General features: G+C 38.9%; 1 long non-coding RNA gene across 1 annotated transcript in view; it reads left to right on the top strand.

Moving 5' to 3' along the window:
- The window catches only part of LOC114018188 (uncharacterized), a 105,171-nt gene that overhangs the window by 58,008 nt on the left and 28,747 nt on the right, over nucleotides 1-18,416 (top strand). The gene's annotated exons all lie outside the window — the stretch shown is intronic.

Here is an 18,416-nt window from a genome sequence, read left to right as displayed (position 1 = left end):
CTGGAGGGTGAACGAGCGTAGTTAGGTACTTTTTGGTTTAGGAGTCCTTTCACAGAGTGCTCTTATTAGGCCTGAACTCTATTAAAGACTAGTAGAGAAAACTTCAGCGGAGCTAACTGACAAAGATATTACCTTAATCTCTATTCTGAAGATTCACCAGGCCCTAAACCATTCCTTGCACTGCCAGGAATTTAGTTTGGTTTTGTGGTACGGAGTCTTTACAGATGCAAGGGCAAAGTTTTTCAAAGATGTTTGGTGAATGTGTTTGCTGTCATCTTGTCTGTCCCATAAAAACCATTTCAAGGGAACCAACTTTTCAGAAAGTGCTGCATGTTTTTTACTCCTTGAAGAGACTCAGACTGTTTTTTTAGCATAGCATGTCCGGTATCATTTTATACTAAATGAGCTCCCCCTTGAAAGGGAGGGAATCTGGGCAGCATTTAGGGCAGTAGGCTGAGACTGAGTGTCTTCAGCAGCTGATGTTTTACACCTGTAGCTATTGAAATCATACTGTGAAGGGTCTTTCGATGTTAGTGGTATTCTGTGTTCATTAAAAAAAAAAATAATATGTCTGCCTTTGTGCATTTAATGCTTCAAAATGAAAGATAGTCAGCAGTGTCAAAGACTAGTTTCGCTGTGAGCATTTTACTTCAAACACTAGACAGAAAAGGTGTAAACCTGTTGTGGAGCTTGTTTAACTAATATTCCAGTACGTCATGGTTTTGCACTAATATTCCAGTATGTCATGGTTTTGTTACTCAAACAATCTAAATTATTAGATCGATGAGATACTGGAATATTTTAATGAAGGGGAGCCTACAGCCCTTTTTGAGGGTGTTTAGACACACTTGTAGTAGCAGGAAAGAGAAATGGGATGATTGCAAATGCTAGTTGCCTGCAGCCGATCTCACTGCATTACTGATCTACCAGTGTGAAAATGGATAAGACATTAAAATGTTGGATGGTTAACAGCAAGAAGGATTTGTGTTGGTATATTGGACTTAAATCATTTTATAACTTAGCATGCTTTTATTGAGTGAAATTTCAGTGTTTGTTGCTAAAGAGTTACATTAATGTAAAGAATACCCTGCATATTAATGAGAAGTCATTAACCAGCTTTCTCTGCGTTCATTGCTTTATCTCTTCTGCAATGCAAATCTTAACCTATGCTAATGGAGAAATTAAGCCCAAGGATGTAGGCAAAAGCAAATAATTATGCAGTAAACCCCTTTCTTATCAGTAGACCAGGAGTGTGATCACTTAAGAAGCAGAAAAGAATTGGACTAATGAAGCCAGACATGGAATAATAGTGGTTTACCTTTCCTTTCTGATTTTGCAAGGAAGAAGTTGTGCATTATCTTATGGAGGGTTCCCCCCTCCTCTGTTCTTACTTTAAGAATGCTATAAATTTTAAAAATAACTTTATGACAAAGAATATTTTTGAGAGGAGTTTGTTGCTGGGTGAAGCATGTTGAAACAGAACTACTGTGTATGTTGATAGGATATAAAAGAAGATCCTGTTTTTTCAGCAGTATAATGTCTTTTCTTGCAGTTCTTTGATACAATTTTTAAAAGGGAATGTGTTAATTATATTTCAGAAATCAAAATCTGATTTATAATATTCAAACACTTTCATCTTTAATAAAACTTCTACATTGATGCACCAGCAATAACTCTTGGATCTATGAGATATACGGGAGTTAATAAAAAGCCTATCAATTTTAATTCAAAATGACAGAATAGATCCCGATTTATTATGATGTAAAACATGATCAACTTTGTGATATGATATTCCCACCCTGAAGGATGTCCTAATTTAATCAAAATTCCCTTATATTTTTGGTAATTAAATAACATCCCTTCAGTTACAGATGGAACACTACCATATTTTCATTGCTTTATGTCTCTTAGTTACAAACAGTTATAGTGCAAGACGATAAGGTCTGGTAGTTCACTAAAGCTGGAATATTGTAACAAGAAGCAAAGGTATTTTCAAGAATACAGTGTTTGAAAATAGTATATAGTGCAGACCATAAATTAAGTGACCTGTATTAGGCAAAGAAAGATGTTTTTCTGTTATGTTTGAAGATCCTGGGAGGTCTTAATTTAAAAAAATGGAATTCTACCCTGAGGATGTAATTCTTGTTATTAGCATTGAAAAGGGGCTACGATAACAGGCCTAAGAACGTGTGGTACTTAGTACACAAAAATTCTAAGATTTTTGTAGGTTTTTATCATATCCTCTGAACCCTGTACCATTCAGCTCAGAGGAACATAGCACCTCTATCTACAGGATCAACAACAATGACAAAATTCCAGTGACTTTTTACAAAAAACTGCTAAATATTTGTGAGTTTCTTTCTGCGTAATATGTAGCACAAACTCAATGCTGGTCATCAACGTGGAGCATTGAAAAGATTTTACTGGTGTTTCTCTGAGGGAACCTGAGTAACTCGCCTTGGCCACCATCATTCTTGAACAATGCAGCCTTGGTGAGCCCATACCAATGAAGTCTCCATACTATATGTCTCTGTGATCTCTGCTGGTATTAAGTATAGGCCAATTAATCTGTAGGACAAGTACCAGGTTGTTTCTGTATCCTTTTAATCCAAGTGTGAAAAAAAGTAATGTTTTCAGTGATTATTGCTTCCATGAAATGCACAAATGAATGAAATTATGTGTAAGGATCCGGTAAAGAGAGATGACAAAAATAACCCCAAACTTTTAGGGATTTAGGCTCCTCTCTGTGTAAGTCACACCTTATGTTTTGAGACTTACCATAGAGAAAAGCTGGGAAAAGATCTGATTACTTCAGTTTTTGATACTATTGAAAATTGTTGTGGGTCTCATGGCATTTTGAAAGAATGAAGAAAAAAAAAATGCTGGGGGTGGAACAGCAGCAACAAATGAATGTTTTGACAGCTGTGCAGCTGCAGAAGCCTTACTCTTAAAAGGAGAATAGGATTGTTATTGTTTGCCTTAAATATTCCTCATTGAAGGCTTTTCCTTATGGCCTGATGGAAGATATTATTATTTTTTTCTTTATCCTGAGGTGCAAACATCAAAAAGTTGCTCCTTGGAAAGAGGAGAATCCTTCTGAGTACCTGCAAAGCCAGTTAGCGTGATTGTCATCTCCATCTATTATTATACACCTTAATGGGCATTAAAAATACGACTGTCAACTCTGCATAAAGACACCTTGAGTAAGGTGAACTAGAGCGGCCTTGGTGATCACAATTTGCCAGTTCAGCTGTTAGTAATGTTTCAATACAAAGTCTACTTGATAGAATTGTAATGGCTTCAAATTATATGCTTAGTAATGCTGTGGCAATTTGCTGCCAGCAAAATAGAAGGCCGTGGGAACAGCGAGGTGTGCATTAAGGGCAGCTCTGTTGGAGAGTTAAAACTTAGAACAATAATTTTTTTTTTTTCAGAAGCTTTACACCTGCTGTTGATACTGATCTAGTTTGGCTTTTTGCTCCAATATTGAGCCGGTATTTGCAGAAAGAAGGAATATATATATATATATGCATGTGTGTCTGTCTTCTGTATTGGGGAGGTCAGAAACAGAATAAATACAAAACTGCATGAACCTGGGGTGGTTTCATTTTTGGAGCTCTAACAACATTTTAAACTATGCTAAATTCCACTCACTAATTCATAGTTATCTGCTAAAGCTAAAATATGCCGTCTTCTGCTCCTCTACCTATTCTGAATCTGAACAAAATACTCTGTTCCATGTCAGGTCATTCCTTCAGGATCCACCCTTCCAAGCTGGATCCCCCCTCCCATGATAAAACCAGTTGCCCTTGGGACTTCTGGGGAGAAAAGAGTTGATGCATTGACTATTTTGATTGTTAGATCTTGCAGTCTTTCTAAATAGTGCAATATTCCTGAAATTCAGTCAGTTGCTGATGCTAAAATCAAGATATTACCGTGGCTTCCAACTGGTATGTGAATATTTAAACTGCAAATAATCATCTGTGGATTGGTGTGATTTAATGGAGCAGGAAACATATTCTGTTCTTGTCTCCTCCATTCGTCCTCACCTCAACATTTTAAGCCTGTCCAAGTCTACATTTTATCTTTCTTCCCTTCTTCACTCTAAGGGAAGTAACTTGGTGACTGCATTTACTTGCGGGACATTAGTGCCAGGTCAGTACTGTCACTGGGAAATGCTGAGCGCTTTGGCCGTGCACTGGGCATTGCCACCTCTGGCAAGTACAGGTGGGCGAGATGGAGAGGGCCCTCTTGCACAACACATTTTGAAGTGAACCCCTACCCAAGACACTGTGCCAGTACTGCCTGAATGCTCATGGACACGGTCACTTACCCGTTTGGAGATGGGGTCCTTTTCCATTTTCCCCCCAATTGGTTTGTTTCTCTTTATGTTTGCAGGCTTTAGCTGGAAGTGCATTCCACCAATAAATCTCCTTCTCTCAACCTAGTCCATTTATCTAGATGCTCATATGTCCTTCTGTGCCTCTCTGGTTTGCACTTCTTTCTTCTTGCCTCATATATAGCTTGCCCTAAAACAGCCAGATTTGGGAAGCTACTTCTCTTTTTGTTGATAACAAATTAAGTGTGCATTATTGTGTTAGCAGAGGATTTGCCAGTGTTGCAACATCTCAGTTTTGGTGTGGGTTGTTTTTTTATTTCTCCCCCCTCCTCTCTCCAAGAGTTTTGTTTCTTTTTATTAGGAATAAAAGGTAAAAGCCTTTATAAAATATTTCTGATCAGAGAGTATGCTGAGAAAAGTCTCACACAAGTGTCAATAGATGACTTGAATATAACTTAAAATTGTAAAATTTTAGGATTTTCTTATAATTCCTTCTTAACACCTTTTGGCTTTGCTCTGGCCACTATCTCTAGTGGTTCCCTGGAACAAACTTCTCCTTTCCCCCACCTCTACTTTTAAATGAAGCTGAGATTGCCTTGTTACTACTTTTATCTGGGATATATGACTTGAAAGCCACACTTATTGGAAAATATTAAAATTATGATAGTTAACAGTATTGCTGAAGTTAGCTAGTGAAATGTCTGCATTTCATCAGTTAGTATTTCAAAAGTAGGAGCAGCAACCTGGTAGTAGTGGTACTGGGTTGGTACTAATTGAACTGGAGCAAAGAAGTAGTAGTGATGTTTAGTACAATGTATTAAGGGATGCGCGTGATGGAAAAACCCATCCAGCGTGATCTGATTGTACTGCTCACCATCATCCTGCACTGTTGCAAAAGCCTGTCACCGATTATTCCTCAAATGAGTAGATTGCTTTTTTCAGGTTAGGTGATTTGCAACTAATAATTGTACAATATTTGCCACACAGCAACTTCATCCATCAGTGGAACTCAAGACAACTTATACAGCGTGCATGTAAAAAACAAGGGACCTTATTACTGAATTCAAAAGCTCATTCTGTTCTAACCTGCCTTTATTTGGCTCTTTTCTGTCCCTTTACCAGGATATATTAGAACAAAGCAAATCTCTTCCAAGTATACATTCAATTACTAGGCTTGCAATGTACTGCAATTTGGTGATGCGTTCTCTGCTTGCTGGATTTATAGGGTAATAAGCTGGCGCATACTAATGAACCTCACTTGGAGACAGAGGTGTTTTGTAGTGTGTTGTTTGCATTAAGACAGACGATACTTGGGATAGATATGGAGAGGAAAGCAGACTTGTTTTTATTGTGCTAAATGTTGCAGTAAAGATTATGCCCATTTTTTTTCTGCCATCCCGCTGCGCATCTATTTAAACATTTCATAGTTCCAATCAATCACGTTGCAGCAAATTAGATTTTATTTAAAAATGTAATTGGATTGGTCTTATGTGAGTAAGTATTAGGAAAAGTTCTTTCTCTGGTAAATGTTCGAAATTTTAGGAATGCTAAAATCTATTTTTTTTTCAAAACTGCTTAACTGGTAGAAATGTAAATGTTGCCCATTTAAGATTATAACCTTTTTTTTAATTATTCTATTTGAATAAAATGGAATTTCTTCAAGTGGGTGACTATAATACAGTCATTTCTGTACATTTTCCTTTCTGCCTATTACTACGTTACTAAAATTTCTAGCTTTGCTAAATATACAGATGGATTAAGTTTTGTTGCTCTGATTCCTCATTTGAGATCTGTGACTAGTTGATTTGAGGGATGGGGAATTGTATTAACCCGTGCAAGCCAATGATGAGACAGATTAAAATACAATCAATTACTTCGTTGCAAAATAGCTGCTTGTAAGCAAATAGCCTCATATTAGGACAAAAGAGCAGAGATTGTCCGTTGCATTAACATTGCAGGAATATAGCCCTTATGAATTTAAAGTTCTTGCTTATGCAATTAAGTAATTATCTCAATGACTTTCTTGAAGAAAAGTACAAAGGAAAACATGCTGCATACAGAAAGAACAATGCATATTTTAATAGTTATATTTTTTATATTTTTGTATAAATATATATAAAATTTTATTTTATATATAGCATTTTATATAAATGTATTTTTATATAAAATAAAAACATATTTTAATAATTAATGAAGGGAACCCTCAGGGGTTGTTCCTTTGGTTGGTTGTTCACAGTAATACAGACTTTAATTTATATCTTGCCTTTCCTTTTTCCTGTTTCAAATAGAGCTTGCTGTCTTCATCAGGTTTCTTTATAGCAAATAGAGAAACATAATTTTTTGAACAAAAAGCTACAACTATGTGTGCTTTTGCTCATGTTTTCCTCACCTGAATAACTTTACATGTGTAGGATGGTCCCTCCATGCTCTGCTTCTGCATCCCCATGCAGATTGCCCTCCTTTTCCTCAGGGTTTTCATGACAAGTTGCTGCGGTACTCACTTGCTTTGGCCATAATGTGAGAGAACTACGCAACAGTATTTGCTTTGGGTGGAAGTGAATTCATGCAATGAACTGACAGCTTCTACAGATATTTAAATGTCTGTGATTTGAACTCCTTTTATGTCATTTTTCTTAATGTAGAGCATGAAAAGATACAATTCTGTAAAACACAGCAAAGCACTCTCAGGACTTGTCTCCAAGTGCTGAACAAGCCCAGAAGTAAACTTCATCCCTTTAGAAAAGCATGTTTGTGGCTGTCAGGTAGGGCTAATATATAGGGTCTCTTGTAGAGGTGCTTGTACACATGCACGTTCCTGTGGGTCTGATAAGGAAAGTGGCTCTTGAGGATGCTGCTTTCATCTGCAAGTTCCATAGTTTTCCCAGCTACTGTGGGAATTCACAGGTATGTGCCAGGTAAAACGTTAGTAGCAGATTCTAGTAAAAGCAGGTTGTCACGATTTCCCATTAAAGTATTGGATGCAGGAGCAGTTCAGGACATCTTAAATAAGTTGGTGGGCTCTTTTGTTTCTTGTTTGGTGTTTGGGAGTGGGAGGAGCAGCGCACGGGCTGTCTTTGTCACTTGGGCTGCTAACATTCTCGATGACATTAGGAAGCAAGCTCTGGGAAACTTGCATTATATATAGCCCCAAAACGAACAAAGCCACATCTGTGGAATGGAAAGCAAAGGAAACTGGGGTGTGTATATTCCAGCTGAAGAAAAATTTCAATTAGCTGTTTATCTAATAAAAGCCCATCTCAGGAGAACTGGTCATAAGTTAAGCCTGGACTCTGTGCCTTGAGCCAAGATTCCCTTCAAACAGCTTCAGGTCCAACAGTCCTTTTTATGCCAATACAAACCCACAGAATTTTCAGTAAACAATTCTGACCTTCCCCAGATCAGAAAAGATCTTCGGCGTCTGGTTTTGCAAATCCCTATAGTACTGAGAGAGGTAAATTATTACATCCTTTTGGGCACAGTCATTAAGCAAGCTCTTCGGGAGATAATTTCTGGATGGAGTGTTTTATACCTTTTTCAGCCAGGCTCTTCACAGCTGTAGCTATTTTTGTGGTGGCTTTGGTTTCTTGGTGTTGTGAAGCATGAAATAAACTTTTAGGATTGTTCCTACAGATTTGTTTTGCAGCTCCTCCACAACACCTTGTATTACATGTGCCAAATCTTGAAGAACTTACGTGTTTTGTTCAATATAATTTAACAAAAGGGATTTTAAAGCTAAGGAGGACTTTGGTATTTCTGATTATAGACTGTAATTAGCCTTACTGAACTAATAGGTTCCATGGTAGAAATAAAACTATTCAAATGAGAGCTCACATAAAGAAAATGTTTTCTCAAAATATTCTGAGATATCATAAGTGGGACAGCAGTTCTGAATCAAAGGAAGATTTTGTATTTCCAGATGCCTTCAGAGTATCAAACAAATCTGCTGCTTTCCCGGAATAAAGGCTGCAAGTTTCTTAGTGAAGTCTGAGAGTTCCAGTTAGAGATTGGAACCTGAAAGCAGCTCAGCAAACTGCAGTGCAAGCTCCCAGGAGCTGGGGCCTGAGAAGTTTCTTTCATGAATGTTTTTTTGCCCAGATCCACAATTTCTTATAAAAAGCTTAAAAATTTAAACAAACGAACGCTTCCTGATTATAAAAACAACAACAAAAAAAGTTCAGCTGAAAAACTCTCGGTTAGCTCTTATGTCAGTGTATTTGTATTGTGTTTCTGGGGTATGTGGATATCACTCTTTGGATCTTTATTTATTTTTCATTTGTTGAAGGAATTGGAAAGTAAGGAAGTTACTTGATTTGAGATAAACTCCAAGTTTTCCTTTTAATTTATAGGACTTTTTGAAGGGATTTATTTCACTGGAAACAGTTACACTTCTAGGGCATACCTTAGGCCAAGGAAGCTGGTTGTGAGAGCAAAGATCCATGAGCTGACGGAGAGCCCTGGTGTGTTCCACATGCTCGGCACAGGGGGGGTTCTAAGGGCTTGTCCAGAATGCAGTGACGCGAGCGCAGTGAAGCCAGCTTAGAACTAGTCTGGTTGGGGAGAAGCGATATTTCAGGCATGCTTTTAGTGATAAAACCCACTTGAGAAACTGAACAAACTTTCAGAAAATTCGCATGAACTTCAGGCTCCTGTGGGTACCCAAGATAAATAGGATTACAGGGGTATGTCGGTGTAAGGGCAGTGCTGCTGCAAAGCGTTACTTTAAAACACTTAAATGGAAAAAATGTCCTTGTTTGTGCTCGACTGGCATTGGCATGGCCCTCGCCCCTTCACCAGCCTCAGATGTTCTCCAGCAAGCAGACTTAGCTGCTCCTGCGACAGCCTTGCTCTGTCCTTACTTGCGTTGGTCTGTCACTTCAGACATCTACTGAAAGGGAACACTTTTCCCCCTGCACCTCCTTTTCCTTTCATTTCTCTCTCCTAAAATTCTGGTACATGACTAGAATACTCAGAAGCAACATTTTGGAAAGCTACAAAAGAATACAGTAGTGGTGAAGGAGAAAGTCCTTAATTGTTTTAAATGAGTCTGTGGAACTCTTCTGCAAATTGCATCAAATATATAAAAAGATCAAAGGCAGGAAGAAAGGTCAGGGGGTGGGGAGTGGGCAAGGGGAGGGTCTGTAGAGAGCAGCAAGAAAGGGAGAGAAGCTAGTGGCACATCTGACTTGCATTCCAGAACTTCACGCCTGGAATCTAAATTTTATCGTGCCCTTCTTTTTTTTTTACTTCTAATCACATCTGCAGTGCAGCTCTGGTGATATGTATCATATAATATTTCCTTGACAACATATTTCATGTACTTATGTTGCTTAGTCATTATAAAAAGGGTTTTGTTTGTGCCCTACCTGATTGTATATTTATGCAAAGCATTCTCACTTCGGTGAAATCCAGATGTTTTCTTTATGACCGTGTCTAAAACAAAGTGGTTTGAGAGGCTGAGAAGCCTGCAACAGTGAAACATCCCTGGGGTGGTACAGCATCAACAGAAAAGCAGCTTTAAAGAAGCCTGTCCGCTAAACTGGTCCTGGTTTCTTAGGCAATCTTTTCAAAACACAGCAAGCCTCAAGCTGCCAAACTTCCCACTTACCCAATTCATTCCATAAAACCCTCCCAAACCCTTGGACTTTTACTTTTCCCTGTTTTGTTTTGTGTTTCTCTGATGGAAAACCCCTGCTGACTGTCGTGTGGCTACTGTCTATAGCTTTTCCATCCTCAGTGAGATTAAGATGTCTCAGTATAGCTTTTCTATTCTTAATGATGATCACAGATTTGATTTGGGTTGGTGTTGTGGAACACAGGCTGGGTGATCCCATGGGATTTCTCTTATGGGTAAGGTTGTTTCTTTAGCCTCAAGTTTCTGTTGGAGAAAGAAACCTGTCCCAAGATGAGAGGAATTCCGCATTTCTAAAGGCACCTGACTCAGCCCTGCTACTCCATGCTGAAATTAAGGAAATGATAAGGGTTTATACTTGTTGCATGACTCATGCTTCTTTATTCGTTTCCCAAGGTCAAACATAATGCTTTGCTTTTCCAGAGGTGTTTTCCAGAGTCTGCAGGAAAATGAATATATTTGCATTTACATAAACTTTTTTCTGTCTACATTTTTGCGATAAATCCTATGAAAAATTGCAACATTTCTCTGTTGCAAGACAGCTGTATGTAAATTTTTGCCTCATGAAAAGTGAAGTCTGAAAAAATGAAACTGGAAAATAGACCTACACTTATGTGGGAAAAGTTTTGGGAGGATATTTTCTGTTGTTTGTGCGCTGTGTATTCAACTCTCTGGTGTCAAAGCTTAATGCTCTGTGAAGAACTCTCATTACTATCTGTACCGCAAGATCACAATGTGTATCGGTGCCTGAAATTCAGAAGAAATAGAAATGCCTATGTATAGGAACTTGACTTGATATGAAAAGACGCATTTGAAGACTGTGAAGAGACAAAGTTTATTGGTAGAGTGCATACATATCCTGATCTTTGAAAAATATCTTTCACTCTTACTTGTTTCATTTACACGTTCTAAAGAACCTTGATAAATTAACAGAAATAGTATCAACAATTAGAACTAAAATCTCATGAGGGCAGCCCACAAAGCTAGCTATTAGAAATCTAATCAAAACTTAATTTCTTGTTTTGGGTTTTGAAACATGAAGGTTTTGCGTTTTCAAGATTTTTTCCATAGCATTAATTTTTTTGTCTGATGATGGCTAAGACTCGCACGTGAACAAATTATTCATGTTATTTTAAAGAAAAATCATCAATACAACCTCAAGATTTGATGACAAATGAAATACTCTTTGTGATTCTGAACACCGAGTTGAGTGTTTAATTTTTTGTTGCCATTGGTAAAGAAGGTATTGAAAGAATATTTATTTTGGCATTTTTTCCTAATATTCCTTGGCAGGGGTAATTTCGAAGACTGTCATTTCTCCTTAGCATCTGTATTTGTATTTAAAAAGAATATATAAATGCTGGGCCAATGTGTTATTGTTAGAATTGCTCAGTTATAATCAGCAAAGCTAGTAAGTGGATTAGTCTGTGAGGCTGAATATCTGTGATACTTTAAATACTATAGAAAATTATCATTTAATAATACTGATTTTTGGTTTTCATGGAATGACTCTGGGCCATGTATCCTTGCAACACTACAAGTGGCATAAGACATTCCTGTTTCTGTGTTGCTCGTACGAAAGGTTGTAAGAGAAAAAGAACAAAATTTCATCTTTCAATAGCACTCACGGAGGTTAGGAAAAGGAACTGCGGTGCATCTCACCCGGGGCTCTGTAGCTGGTTGTGGTGTCTATAGCAAGGGTACTTCAGGATCTCCTGTCCCAGACTCCTGGGACAGATGGCAAAGAGAGAGGAAATACATTTGCATCTGTGTATACCAACAGTAAGGAATTTCTGAAAATGGTTGATGTAGTCGAGGTGCACAGCGTCTTGCAGGGATTGTGTTGCCAGGACTCCTGCATGAGGAAAGTGTTTACAAAGGGTATGGATGAAAAACGTAGTGCCATCCACATTTATTTTCATGTGGCTCATCAGTTTTATGCTGGCTGGCATCTTTTCAAGACAGGATGCCTTTCTGTTGTAAGAGTTGGGTGGCAGCGCAGGACAGTAGTGCTTTACGGTCTATTTTTAGCTGTATTTAATCTCAAGCGATAATCCAAAATGAAGGATTTATGGAAATGATTTTGCTTCCAAAGTTTCTTACTCTTCCTTCCTGCCCCCCACCTCCTCCCTGCCCTGAAATTCTTAGTATCAGCATTTTCAGAGGCCAGTTAATTAGAGTGTGGTGAATGTAGTCAGAGTTCATGTTGCACAATTTTGTATGAAGAATTTCCTTGACATATTTTTCTTGTCTGCTATTACCAAGACACAAAATGGTCCCAAATGTCGCATTCCTTTTGCTCTCCTCTCCGAATTGTTCCATGCAACATATGCAGAACCAAAGTTTCTTTGCTTTCTTTTGTTTTCTAGGTGGATAGTCAGCACTTTTAAGCTTAGCTATCATGTCAAAAGCAGGTAAGGCACTAGAGCATGCGAAAATCATTTCAAGGAAGGATGCTATTCTGTTCAGTGGTTTGTCAAAATCATAGATGAAATTTTCCCTTCGAGAGAGGGGCATGTCTCAAAAATTTTAGGCTGTAATTTTTTCCCTCTTTTCCCTCCAACAGTAATGATTTGATATTGATCATTTTCTGCCTGAGGTAAACAGACTCTTTGCTGAAATACGTGAAAAGTTTTGGTCTTGGCAAGCCCTGTAATTTTAGCAGGATAAAAAGTCTTCATATTTATTAAACCTCTAGTACTGAAGGACAGGAGTACTTGTGCAGCAAAGGGCACTTTGCAAAGATTTAAACTGTACACTCTGTGTTATCATGTCCCCTGCAATAAAAGCAAGAGTCCCACAAATAGGAAAAAGATCTAAAGCCAAAAAGGAAGCAAACAGTGCCAGTCAAATGGACACTGCTACACAGATACGATGGTTTCCCTAAGGAACACTGGTGGTGATATAATAGCGGGTAGTATGTTACGCAACATCATGTGGTTTTGAAGTTTTACTGCAGCTTTTTACCATCTTGAAAGCAAAGCAGCTAGGTTAATGGTCTGAAAAGGGAACAACTCCTTTGATTTAGGTTTTGGCATGTAAATGTGCTTTGTCAAACTCAGCCCAGAGTAGGTTGAGACGTATGGCTGATTGAATTATGCATTTTTGGTCACTAAAGATGAGATGAATTAGATGCAACAACTGGAAGAAGCGCCTGAGTGAGACGAATAGAGGTGATAAGGATATGGCTGTTTTGTCCTTTCCCTTCGCATCAGGTGTCTGTTAGAAAAAACAGAGCAGAGGTACTGAAAAAGATTCCTACAACAGAAGTTTGTATCACAGAAAAATCTTATGTTTCACTTCGAATAATATTTGCATTCCCAGCAGAAGTTTATATGACAGAATAACTGTGCTTCATTTTAATTAATGATCGCATTCCCAGCAGAGCAGCAGCTCCCCATCAGTACATTAATGCTTAGGGAGACAAAAAGAATGGGTTTTTTAAAGCAAACCCTTTACTAAATTGTTGCAATAGAAGCAAATTGTGTATTTTGTCTGTATTTCTATCATTCCCCAGCATCACGTTTCACCATGCAAACCAAGGATGTGGATACGTAAAGTATCGGCAACTGCACTGCCTGCAGTTGTAGAAACAATTCACTAACTGCAGCAGCTTTTTCCTGAGCACTGTGCACAGGGGAGGGATGCCACACACCCACGCTGCTCCCACAGTACTTGTGTGACTAGGACATGAGAACCCACTATGTGAGAACAGAGTAGGTTTTCTGTCCCCTGTATGTCCCGTGGTACATCTGTCCTTGTACAAGCCATCGTACAAAAAAAAAAACAAACAACAACCCAACAAAACAGTACCCTCTGCCTGTACTTCACAAAATGTAATGTCTACTCCTACACTGCAATTAGTCAAGATATATAACTGAGACTTAATTTATCAGGGGTTCTCTCAACAGTGAGAAGGCGTGATAGAGAACAGCCAGCATCTCATGAGGTAGAAATCTTAATTTATGTCTTTTTTTCTCTATATAAAACAACTGTGTGTACATAAATAATCAAATAATACCCACCCGAGTGGGACAAGGCAGGAGGGAAAGGAAACAGGCAGAGTATGTCCATGGCATCCCTGTGATGGCAACGGTGGGAGATGCCTGCAGATATATCCTTCCTTCTCCAGGCCGAGTCAGAACGACAGGCAGCATGTCCTGAAGCGCCTCAGCATTGCAAACTGCTACTTAGGAATGAAGATTTCTTAGCAACTCTGTTTCAGTAAACACCGCAAGCAAAGATGAGTTGAGTTGTTTTACAAGGAAATTGCATGAAATTCTAGTCTAACCAGCACAGAAATTGTTCGTGAAAGTATGCTAAATGCTAAGGACTGTAAATCTGTGTCAAAAACAAAATTGCCTGCATTACGGAGAGAGAAGCATGACACAATTGTTAATAGCGTGGAGAGGCAAGAAAATTGGAAAACTAGGGCACTCTACTGAAGGTGTGAAAATGACATAAGTATAAATACCATCCGCTGCTTGTAAAGTGAATGTAACTGCTTTCTTGTCACTTTGCTAATTGCTTTAGAGAGGAGCCTTGGTGTTGCAGCTGTGGCAGAAAGTAAATACATGCTTGTTAGTACCTCAGACCAAAGTTTAATTCTTTTTTACAAGGAAGAAAATTAACCTGGTTGTGCTCACTGTTTGTTTTATATGGTGAATTATGTCTTGTATCAATAAGTTGTTGCTCTCAGGCTATATATTTATTAAGATGTTTGTGGTTTGTTAAGTCCACGAAAGTACATTTGGAGCTAATACAGCCTTGTATTTTACCTGCTTCTGGATTTTCATCCTATTTTTGCCATCCCAGGTGAAATGGACTAATAGTAGGCTGCAGCGGTGGAGAAAATGCAGTCCTACCTTTTTAGATAGATTTTTGAGGTGTGGTTTTCTCATTGTAGCCTGAAAGTGTTAAATTCACTGCAGGGGAAGGAAACAGACTATATTTTTAATGTTGGACCCCTGTACTGGTTTACACCGAGAGTTTTGTAGTCTTATTGAGAGAGTGTAACTTCTCTAATGTCAGTGGGCATTTAGGTAAATATATTGCAGCAATGTTGTGGGCACATTTATGTGACGATAAATTGAATAAAGCAAACCGTACTCTGAGCTGCATCACAAGCAACTTGGCTGGCAGGTCGAGGGAGGTGATTCTCCCCCTCTAGTTTGTTCTCTTGAGACCTCACCTAGAGTGCTGCATCCAGCTCTGAGGCCCCCAGCATGGGAAGGACATGGGCCTGTTGGAGTGAGCCTAGAGGAGGCCACACGGATGATCAGGGGGCTGGAGCACCTCTCCTCTGACGACAGGCTGAGAGAGCTGGGGCTGTTCAGCCTGGAGAAGAAGGGGCTTGGGGCAGACCTTAGAGCCACCTGCCAGTACCTAAAGAGGGCTGCAAGAAAGGTGGGGACAGACTTTTTAGTAGGGCCTGTTGCGATAGGGCAAGGGGGAATGGTTTTAAACTGAAAGAAAGTGGATTTATTTAGATATTAGGAAGAAATTGTTCCCCGTGAGGGTGGTGAGGCGCTGGCCCAGGCTGCCCAGAGCAGCTGGGGGTGCCCCATCCCTGGCAGTGCTCAAGGCCGGGCTGGACGGGGCTTTGGGCAACCTGGGCTGGTGGAAGGTGTCCCTGCCCGTGGCAGGGGGGTTGGAACTAAGTGGTCTTTAAGGTCCCTTCCAACCCAAACCGTTCTGTGATTCTGTGAATGACTTGCATTACATAAATATATAGCTGTCACTTAGCACTAACAGTTTTATTTATCTTAATTTTTTGGTTGGTTTCTTCCATTATTGTACCATGTATTGGCATCCACTACAACTTCGCTATTATATTCCATCTTTCTTGATTTATTTCTTTTTTATTTCCCTGTCTAAAATATTTTATCTCATTTCTATATCTCCTACTATCCCACAGCCTTATTCATCCTTCCATAGCAAATGAGGAATTCATTAACTAATGCTTTTATTAAGTGTCGGTGCTTTTTTAAAAATTACTGTTGACTTTTTTGCTTATGTTATTACTACTAAAAAATGTGTATTAGGACATAGCTGAGGCTGACAGTGAGCAGAGCTTGTTTTTTACATAGCAAGAAAATTATTTTGCTCTGGATTTTACTAATTTCACATTAAAGATCCTCATGACAAAAGGGTTAGGAACTAATTTCAGACAAGGCAAAAAAACTTACTCTCACACTTCTAAATCTAGGATGTCTTTTCAGTATCTGCTTGGCAATTAACAGATGTGCAAATCAGCTGGTGGTAGGCAGGAGCTGATGCATGAGATGAGCCTATTTAAAAACTCCGGTCTTATCAGGCAGGGCCAGGAGGAGTGTAACCCAGCTGCCTTTTTGGCAAGAAGAGCTGCGTATTCTTGGGCAGTGGGTAAGAGCTGCAGGTCCTCACTCCCCAAGAGCAGATTAGTTGAGTACAAGTGGCACTTAACATTTGTGTACTGATGAGCTTTTTAAAAACCATTGTCCAGGTATGAAAAGAAAAGCTAAACAGAATTAACGAACAAGGAAGAACTGTCTTGCAACTACAATCCAGGGGTAGTTGTATGGCCCCACATCTGATTATAAATAAGACCTCATTTTCTACTTAATCTGGCATGTACTATTGGCTGTTACATTTTATTGCAGCAAATTATTTTGTGGCTGGGGTTTTTTTCCTCTTCTAGTCATACTGATTAAAGTCTACACCCTATTATACAGTTGTTCAGTAAAAAGCCTTTTAAGGAGATTACCATACAATAATTGTTGTACTAAGTTGAAACTAGAATTTGAATTTAGGAATTTTAAAAACCAGTTTAATAAAGGAATAATTACTGAGATTATTAAAAAAAAAAAAGTGAAAAAAGAAAAAGTGGAAGAAAGGCAGATTTCCAATTTCCCTTGCAAGCCACTGGCAGTTCTGGTTTTTGCAGGTCACTCAAGCCTTAATACTGGAAAGCATTTTGCTTCAGATACAAAGTGTGTAAACCTCCGTAAGTTTACATTATGTCCCTTTATGTCCCCTGTACCCCTATGGAACATGAATATTTGCTGTGAAAGTAAGAGCATACCAAGTGCTTTCCTGGAGGCTCAGTATTGAGCAATTGAGTGGGACTGGCCACATGGTCTGTCTGTCTGCTCATCTCAGTCCCACGGCTTTCTGCCAGCTTGCCTATTTGTAATGAATCGTATCTGCTTGCACGTAAAGATTAAGTGAAGCTGATGAGAATCAGTCATTTAGTAAGCGATGGCTAAGTTTGATTACACTGTTTGTGACAAAATTATTTCTTTAAAGGTGTCAAATCTGTACAGCAAAGTTCAAGTGAATTATGGCAGCCTTTGTTTAACTGCAGTTGTTAGCCTGTTTGCTATTCCAGCCGCTGTTTACAAAACACTTCTGTTGTGGGATTGGAGTCTTGCAGGCAAAAGTGGGTTGTTCTAAGAATTTGGAAGATATGTGACAGAGCATTACTTGTCCAGCGACAGTTTGAGGAGTTGAGTGCTGTATGTGACCCGTAGATGCTATGGTAAAGTAGCAGTCAAAGCTCATCTGGCAGATTTAGTAAGCAAGTATTCCTACTGGTGAAAGACGATCATTTTTCATAGCACATTTCCTTCCCCTTTGGGGCCTACTCAGACCTCACTCTGTCTCTAAATTATTAAATTAGGTCTTTCTTGATCATCCAAAGGTCATGGCGCCTAATGTGTGTTAATGTGATGGAAGTGTCAGGCACAATTAGTTTCAGTAGTAAAACATGGGTTTATAGCCCTAAATGCAATAAATTAAAGTGTGCTGTAGACTGCTGTAGTCAGGGAAATTTCTGCATCGTTACGATTTGATGAGGAAATTCATGTCCTCTTCAGGTAGGAATGGGGAGCCCCGGGTGGAAGGTGCTATGATGTGCTTCACCTCCATGATTCCTGTTACTCTTCATTTGAGAGATTATATATCAAATGGACATATACCCTCAAAACTCCACTTGCCCTCTCAGGAAATGTCAGGCAATAGAGTTTTACACTTCTTGCATATTCTCCTTGCTGGTATCTTCTAATGCTGTGAAAATTTGAAGGCACATTTTAGGCATCAAAACGTCTTTAATCTCGATGCCGAGAAGGGTGCACGCTGTCAGAAACAGAGCTGCTTCTGTACAGCTTGCTACTAAAGTTTCAAACTTTTGCCATGAAAAACTCAGCTATAAATAACTGTGGATGATAGAAGTGGGTAACCCAGGAGGGAGTAATAAAAGTAACTGAACTGCCGTGTTCTGTAATTGTCTAATGGAGCAGGATTTTACAATGAATTGTGACCGTATCTGTTTCCTGTCTGTGAGCAGGAGAGAAAAAGCCTCACAAGGAGATAGTAGCAGATAAGCAGGGGAGAGATGGATCTATTTTAATCGAAACTTTTGGTAGCTTTGCTGTTGAAAGACAAAAACCAATGTCTAGCTGTGGTAAA

The sequence above is a fragment of the Falco cherrug genome, chromosome 9 (genome assembly GCF_023634085.1).
Source record: "Falco cherrug isolate bFalChe1 chromosome 9, bFalChe1.pri, whole genome shotgun sequence".
NCBI lineage: Eukaryota > Metazoa > Chordata > Aves > Falconiformes > Falconidae > Falco > Falco cherrug.
The sequence above is the reverse complement of the archived record's forward strand: the minus strand, read 5'-3'. Positions and strand labels throughout refer to the sequence as shown.